Genomic DNA, 9,104 nt, shown 5'->3' on the forward strand with positions numbered 1-9,104 from the left:
GGTTATAACATTAACCCAACCACAGGAATCCTGCAAGGTTTTAATGAATATGATTAATCAATATGGCCAAGTTTCTGGATTTAAAATAAATTTAGGGAAAACAAAGATGCTAGTTAAAAATATGAACACTAATCAAAGGGAAGAACTAGAAAGAATGACAGGATGTGAAATAGTTAAAAAGGTTAAATATCTAGGAGTCTATATCTCAACCTCAAATGGGAAACTATACAAGCATAATTATGAGCCACTATGGTGTAGCATACAGACAGAGATGAAAAATTGGGAAAAATTACAATTATCCTTGTTGGGAAGAATAACAGCAGTGAAAATGAATGTTTTGCCTAAATTTTTATTTCTTTTTCAAATGATACCAATACTTTTAAAAGATGCAAATTTACTAGAATGGTAGAAGGGCATTAACAAATTTGTTTGGGCAGGGAAGAAGCTGAGAATAAAACTAAAAATAATGCAAGATGTACATGAGAGAGGAGGTTTGAAATTGCCAAACTTAAAACTATATTATGAAGCAGTAGTTTTATCAGTAATCAGTGACTGGATTAACTTAACAGATGATAGAATACTTAATATCGAAGGGCATGATTTGGTATATGGTTAGCATGCTTAGTTGCTATATGACAAAAAGGTGGATAAGAATTTTAAAAGTCATATTTTAAGGAATGCTCTACTGCGGGTCTGGAAAAAATATCAACACAAACTAAATGATAAGATACCTATGTGGGCCATTCCTAGACATGCAATAGAAAACATAAATATAGCACAAAAACAGGATGTAACTACATACAGACAGCTTCTCACCCTAGAAAGAGGTGTATTACAATTGAAATCCTTGAATGTACTAAAAGAGGAAAAGGTAATTCAAACATGGTTTCAGTATGGACAATTAAAGGCTAGATGGAAAAAAGATCAAAAAATTGGCTTTACGCAAAATGAGGATAATTTACTAAAACAAATTAGGAATCAAAGTCAAATGCATATAAAGAGACTATATAATGTATTAATAGAAATGGATTCGGAAACAGAATTAGTTAAAGATTATATGATAAAGTAGGAACAAAATTTTGAAGAACCAATAATGTTGGATACATGGGAAAAGATATGGGTAAGAAATGTAAAATTCACGCAAGCCCAAAATCTGAGAGATAACTTTTATAAGATGTTTTATAGATGGCATTTAGATCCTAAAAAACTGTCTTGCATGTATCCGAACTTACAACCTAAATGCTGGAGATGTGTTTGTGTTTGTATTTGTATTTGTATTTGCATTTTATTATTTGTATGCCGCCCTTCTCCGGGAGGACTCAGGGCAGCGAACAATTCAAGGGGGGAAAAAAGGGGAACATAAAAGACAAAATACAAATAATAAAAGTAGACAACAGTCGCACAACCATACATGTCGAGAGGGGAGGGAACTCATCACCCCTAGGCCTGCCGGCAAAGCCAGGTTTTGACGGATTTTCGGAAGGCCTGGAGAGAGGTGAGGGTTCGAATCCCTGCGGGGAGTTCATTCCAGTGGGCTGGAGCTGCCACAGAGAAGGCCCTCCCCCGGGTAATAGCCAGGTGGCATTGGCTGGTAGATGGCACCCGGAGGAGGCCAACCCTGTGAGATCTAATGGGTCTGTGGGAGGTAATTGGCAGCAAGCGGTCTCTCAAGTACCCAGATCCAATACCATGAAGGGCTTTATAAGTTACGACTAGCACCTTGAAGCGTATCCGGTAACCAGTGCAGCTCGCGGAGGATAGGTGTAACGTGGGTGTACCGAGGTGCACCCACAATCGCTCGCGCGGCTGCGTTCTGGACGAGTTGAAGTCTCCGAATACTCTTCAAGGGCTGCCCCATGTAGAGCGCATTGCAGTAGTCCAGTCTTGAGGTCACGAGGGCGTGAGTGACTGTTGCGAGTGCCTCCCGGTCCAGGTAGGGACACAACTGGTGCACCAGGCGAACCTGGGCAAATGCCCCCCTGGTCACAGCCAACAAATGGTGTTCTAAAGTCAGCTGTGGATCCAGGAGGACCCCCAAGTTGCGAGCCCTGTCTGAGCGGCGTAGATTTTCACCCCCCAGCCTGAGTGATGGAATATTGACCAGGTTTTTGGGAGGAAAACACAACAGCCACTCGGTCTTGTCTGGATTGAGTATAAGCTTGTTAACCCCCATCCAGACCCTAACAGCCTCCAGGCACTGGCACATCATGTCAACCGCTTCACTGAGTTTGCACGGGGCGGACAGATACAGCTGTGTATCATCCGCATATTGATGGTGTTTTATCCCGTGCCGTCGAATGATCTCACCCAGTGGCTTCATGTAGATATTAAATAGCAGGGGGGACAGGACCGAACGCTGAGGAACCCTGTATTTCAGGGGCCTAGGGGTCGACCTCTCCTCCCCAACTAACACCGACTGCGAGATGTCCGAGAGGTAGGAGGAGAACCATCGAAAAACGGTGCCTCCCACCCCCACCTCTTGCAACCGTCGCAGAAGGATACCATGTTCGATGGTATCGAAGGCCGCTGAGAGGTCAAGGAGCACTAGGATGGAGGAATGACCTCCATCCCTGGCTCTCCAGAGATCATCGGTCAGTGCGACCAAAGCGGTTTCCGTGCTGTAGCCAGGCCTGAAACCAGACTGAAAGGAGTCTAGATAATCGGCTTCATCCAAGGACCGCCGGAGTTGCGAGGCCACCACTTTCTCAACAACCTTCCCAATAAAGGGGAGGTTGGAGACTGGACGGTAGTTGTTCAAACTGGCTGGGTCCAGTGATGGCTTCTTCAGGAGGGGTCTCACCACCACTACCTTCAATGCTAGTGGAAAGAAACCCTCCTGAAGAGAGGCATTCACCATCGGTTGGATCCAGCCCCGCGTCACCTCCCTGCTGTTCGCGACCAGCCAGGAGGGGCACGGGTCCAGTACACATGTGGAGTCACTCACCGCTCCCATGGCCTTGTCCACTTCATCAGGAGCAACAGGTTGAAAATCAGTCCAGAGGTGTCGTTCAAGACCTTCCCCCGGTACCTCGGCTGGCTCTGCGCAATTGGAATCCAGGTCCATCCGAAGCTGAGCAACTTTGTCTGCGAGGAACTGGACATATTCCTCTGCTCTACCTTGTAAAGGGTTCCCCGCAACCCTCGTGTTTAAGAGGGAGCGGGTCACCCTAAACAAGGCAGCAGGGCGGGACTCATCCTGAAAATACGTTTATTTCCATTTCATTCCATACAATCACATGTATACTGTGCATAACTGGGGCATATAACATTGAATAATAAACACAGCCCTCGCTTTTATAGACAATACCCCCCGCAATACAAATCCAAAATACCACCTTGACCCGCCATACACCCTCTTTCACCCCCCTCCAACTTTCATTCTTCCTTCCAACATACCCCTCTACTTCCTACTTCCCCTCCCCCTCTATCACTCCTCTCTCTCAATACATTCCCTTCCTTCTCCTCCTGCCTCCAATCCTCTCCCCCACCCTCTCCACCCCTCCTTCTTCTTTCACTCTACTCCTCCCTTCGGTGTACCTCTATTATCTCCTATTTTTACACTAACATTAAAAAGCCACAGTATACAAGTGCAATCATGTGCTTTAAGATCTAACACATATTATATTTCCCCCCTCCCCCTCCCCCTAGAACCCCACCTCCCTTCCCTCCCCCCGACTTCCCAGAGCCCGTACACGGTATAATTTTTTAGCAAACACAGTCTAAAATGTCTTAAAACAAAGCAGAAAAAAAAAAGATTGATAAGATCTCTACGTTGAACTCAGCTTCTTACTGTTACCCAAACTTTAAACAGTTTAAGTTATTGCTAATCTTAAGCATAGGCTATCTGGAGTTTTTTAGTCCCATATTTGCTTTGTGTATAATCAATCCATTTTTTCCAGTATCGTTTATATCTCTCGTTTGAATGTTGTTTAAGATATGCTGAAATTTTTGCCATTTCGGCTAAGTTTATAACTTTCAAAGTCCATTCTTGAATTGTAGGCACGTCTTTCTTCTTCCAGTATTGCGCCACCAATAGTCTTGCTGCCGTTATTAAGTACAGAACCAAGTTAATCTCTACCGCTGTAAAGTCAGTACATATACCTAGTAAAAACAACTGAGGGGTGAATTTTATCCTTCTTTTGAAGATATTTTGCAGGATCCACCATATTTTTATCCAAAATGCTTTAACCTTACGACATGTCCACCATATATGAAAGTATGTAGCGTCAAGAGAACCACATCTCCAGCATTTAGGCTGTACCAGCAGGGCGGGACTCAGCGGACGCAATCAGAGCGGCAATGTGGTTGTTCTTGGCTGTCCGTAATGCCAATAGATATGCTCCGATGCAGGCTTTTAAGAGTGCTCGGTGTTGATGCTACATATTACCATATATGGTGGACTTGTAAAAAGGTTAAAGCATTTTGGATAAAAATATGGTGGATTATGCAAAATGTTGTTAAAAAAAGGATAAAGTTTACCCCTCAGTTATTCCTGTTAGGTATAATTACTGACTCTACAGTTATAGAGACTAACTTGATTTTGCATTTAATAACGGCAGCAAGACTGTTGGTAGTGCAATACTGGAAGAAGAAAGATTTGCCTACTATTCACGAATAGACATTAAAAGTAACAAACCTAGCAGGGATGGCTAAAATATCAGCATATTTCAAGGATCACTCAAATGAGAGATATAAACTGGAGTGGAGAAGATGGATTGACTATATTCAAAATAAATATGGGACTAAGAAATTCCAGATAGTTTATGACTGAAGAAGCAAGGAATGATATAATCTGTTTAGAGTTACCCTAGCAAAGAGGAGTTAAAGCTCAAATGAAAGATGATACTAACTTTCTTTAAGTTTATTTTAGAATATCTTTGTTAAAGACTTATACCATGTATTGGTTCTGGGAAGTCGGGGGGGGAGGTTGGGGGTGGTGGGGCTCGGGGGGGGGGGAGAGCAGGGGGGAGGTAAACATTTGTAAAAGTTTTTTTTCTAAAATTTTCAATAAAAAAAAGAAACAGAAGGCTTTATTTTGGCAGCTCAAGAATAAGCCTTAGCCACAAATTGCATGAAGGCAAAAATTCAATATATTACCACCAACAGCAAATGCTGCCTCTGTAATGAAAGAGATGAGACAGTCAACCATTTGATCAATAATAATAATAATAATAATAATAATAATAATAATAATAACAACAACAACAACAACAACAACAACAATAACAACAACAACTCTGCCATTGCCGGTCCCAAGCGCAGATGAGAAAGGAGGAGGGTTGGGATCAGGTTGGTAACCTGACCCCATAAAAAAATGCCAACCCATATAACATGGTGAAAGAAACAAATAAAAATTCTATACCGCATCGGTCGTTGTGCGGGTTAACAAAGGCCACGGTGGATGTTGAGGTCCCAGGGCATCCGTCAACAGGTTATTACAACTCAGAGCCAGAAAAAAGAGGCTATTTAAAGTGAATGTATGAATTATGGACACAACAATATCCAGATTAAAATGTTAGTGAACAACGACTAGCAGATCAAAGGCGATTTATTATACGGAATAAAGTGTTTAGTGAAGTTCAGCTTGAGGAAATTCAGGCAATTTGCAAAAATAAAAAAACAACATCACAAGCGGAAACAACCAATACTCAAGACACAACTAAAGACATTGTAGTAGAACTCCCAGAAGAAGATGACAGGGAGTCGCTCGGACTCGGATGGACTTGGACTCCAATTGCTCAGAGCCAGCCGAGGTACCGGGGGAAGGTCTTGAGTGAAATTTATGGACTGAGTTTCAACTTGTCATGCCTGAAGAAGTGGACAAGGCCATGGGAGCTGTGAGTGCCTCCACTTGTATACTGGACCTGTGCCCCTCCTGGCTGGTCACAAACAGCAGGGAGGTGACACGTGGCTGGATCCAGACGATAGTTAGCACCTCTCTCCGGGAGGGATCCTTCCCGCCCCTCCTAAAAGTGGCGGTGGTGAGACCCCTCCTGAAGAAGACGTCTTTGGATCCAGCCATCTTGAGTAACTATCGTCCAGTTTCCAACCTCTCCTTTGTTGGGAAGGTTGTTGAGAAAGTGGTGGCCTTTCAGCTCCGGCGGTCTTTGGATGAAACCGATTATCTGGATTCCTTTCAGTCTGGATTCAGGCCTGGCTACAGCACGGAAACCGCTTTGGTCGCGCTGACCGATGATCTCTGGAGAGCCAGGGATGGAGGTCATTCCTCCATCCTAGTGCTCCTTGACCTCTCAGCGGCCTTCGATACCATCGAACATGGTATCCTTCTGCGACGGTTGCAAGAGGTGGGGGTGGGAGGCACCGTTTTTCGATGGTTCTCCACCTACCTCTCGGACATCTCGCAGTCGGTGTTAGTTGGGGTGGATAGGTCGACCCCTAGGCCCCTGAAATACAGGGTTCCTCAGCGTTCGGTCCTGTCCCCCCTGCTATTTAATATCTACATGAAGCTGCTGGGTGAGATCATTCGACGGCACGGGATAAAACACCATCAATATGCGAATGATACACAGCTGTATCTGTCCGCCCCGTGCAAACTCAGTGAAGCGGTTGACATGATGTGCCAGTGCCTGGAGGCTGTTAGGGTCTGGATGGGGGTTAACAAGCTTATACTCAATCCAGACAAGACCGAGTGGCTGTTGTGTTTTCCTCCCAAAAACCTGGTCAATATTCCATCTCTCAGGCTAGGGGGTGAAATTATACGCCCCTCAGACAGGGTTCGCAATTTGGGAGTCCTCCTGGACCCACAGCTGACTTTAGAACATCATTTGTCGGCTGTGACCAGGGGGGCATTTGCCCAGGTTTGCCTGGTGCACCAATTGCGACCCTACCTGAACCGGGAGGCCCTTAGAACAGTCACTCACACCCTTGTGACCTCAAGACTGGACTACTGTAATGCGCTCTACATGGGGCTGCCCTTGAAGAGCATTCGGAGACTTCAGCTTGTCCAGAATGCAACCGCACGAGCGTTTGTGGGTGCACCTCGGTACACCCACGTCACACCTATCCTCTGTGAGCTGCACTGGCTGCCGGTTGGTCTCCGGACACGCTTCAAGGTGCTAGTCGTTACTTTTAAAGCCCTACATGGTATTGGACCTGGGTACTTGAGAGACCGCTTCCTGCCAATCACCTCCCTATGACCAATTAGATCCCACAGATTAGGCCTGCTCCGAATACCATCTGCTAGCCAATGTCGACTGTCGACTCCTCGGGGGAGGGCCTTCTCTGTGGCTGCTCCAGCCCTCTGGAACGAGCTCCCCATGGAGATCCGGACTCTCACCACCCTTACGGCTTTCTGCAAATTCACTAAGACCTGGCTGTTCCAGCAGGCCTGGGGCTGACGAGTTCCTTGGCCCCACTTAAACCGTTGCGACTGTTGCTTTGTTTTAACTTGCTCGTTTTTTTGTTTGTATTCCCCTTCCCCCCTGCTGTAAGCCACCCTGAGTCTCTCGGGAATAGGGCGGCATACAAATGGAATAAACATTTCAACATTTCAAATAACAACACTACCCCCAGAACCAGATGTCATTGAACCAACTGATGAACTAACTCAAAAACAACTCAAAAAATTTAAGGACAAGATCATGGAGCATTTTTTGTCTAATGAGGAAAGGCAACATTTACCATCATTAAAAACTGTGCCTAAGAAAATTTTGGCCCCTATTATGAAAATTGTTAATGCAGTGCTTTCAACAATCAAGATGGGACCATCTTGGAAACAAATCAGTTAATGTACAGTGCAGCTGTTATAGTCACTAAAGAACTAGGCATTAAAATCAAAGCACCTAGTCACACAATGCAAAAAGCATCAAAGCCAAAGTGGAAAATCCGATTAGAACAAAAAGTCAAAAATTAAGAGCAGATGCTAGCAACTTAAAGAACATGCATGAACAACAGCTTAAAAACAGCAAAATCATAGATCAGCTAATCAGAAAATATAGATTGGATACAAGAAACATCAATGAACCTGTAGAGATTGTAAAACAGCAGATAACAGCAACAGCTAGAAAAATTGAAAGATATGAGGCACGAATCATCCAATATAAACAAAATCAGCAATTTTAATCAGACCAATGGCATTTTTATCAAAGTCTTAATGTGAATGTTGACACCAAAAGTGAAAAACCAGAAAAGCAGGCCACAGTTGAATTCTGGAAAGAACTGTAGGAAAATGCAAAGGACTATAATAAGGAAGCAAAGTTTAATTTCTTAAATTGCCAACATAATCCATCCATACATATGTACATATGTACATATGTACATATGTACATATGTACATATGTACATATGTACATATGTATATATGTATATATGTATATATGTATATATGTATATATGTACATATGTACATATGTACATATATACATCATATATACACATATATACATCATATATACACATATATACATCATATATACACATATATACATATATACATAGACAGAATCAGCAAAATCCTCCACAAACACAACATCAAGACAGCATTCTGCACTAACCGAAAAATATCCACCATCCTAAGAAACCCCAAAGACAAAATTGAGTTAGAAAATCAAGGAGTATATGAAATCCCATGCACCACCTGCCCCACCACATACATCGGACAAACCAACAGAAGAATAAGTGCACGCATTGAAGAACACAAAAACTCAATCAGAAAAGAGGAACCAACACCTTAAAGCCACAGGACATAAAATTGACTTCAAAAAGACCAGAACTATTGCCAAGGCTGAACATTTTAACAACAGAATAATCAGAGAAGCCATCGAGATAGAAAAATGCCCACACAGCATGAACAGGCGGGACGATACCTCCCACCTGCCAGCCATTTGGAAGCCTGCCCTTATTGATAAATGAGTCCCTAACATGATGAACGACACCAGGCCCACGCTCACAAGAGCCACACAGGATGTCACCACCAAACATCCACAAAGAAAGCAGACAAAAACCCACACTGATCCATTAGCCACTTTAAACCTCTCCTATCCTTACATGAAACACAAACCCCCAACCAATCAGAACACATCTCCACCCAATCAGAACACACTTCCACCCAATCAGAACACAGCCAAGCTCCCACCCAATCAGCT

The 9,104-nt window shown here is 43.6% G+C and overlaps 1 pseudogene; it reads right to left on the bottom strand.

Moving 5' to 3' along the window:
- Positions 1–9,104, bottom strand: part of LOC148045921 (uncharacterized) — a 183,541-nt pseudogene that overhangs the window by 137,129 nt on the left and 37,308 nt on the right.

Source organism: Thamnophis sirtalis, unplaced genomic scaffold (genome assembly GCF_051295495.1).
Source record: "Thamnophis sirtalis isolate CommonGarterSnake01/CBP01778 unplaced genomic scaffold, rThaSir2_p1.2 scaffold_4, whole genome shotgun sequence".
NCBI lineage: Eukaryota > Metazoa > Chordata > Lepidosauria > Squamata > Natricidae > Thamnophis > Thamnophis sirtalis.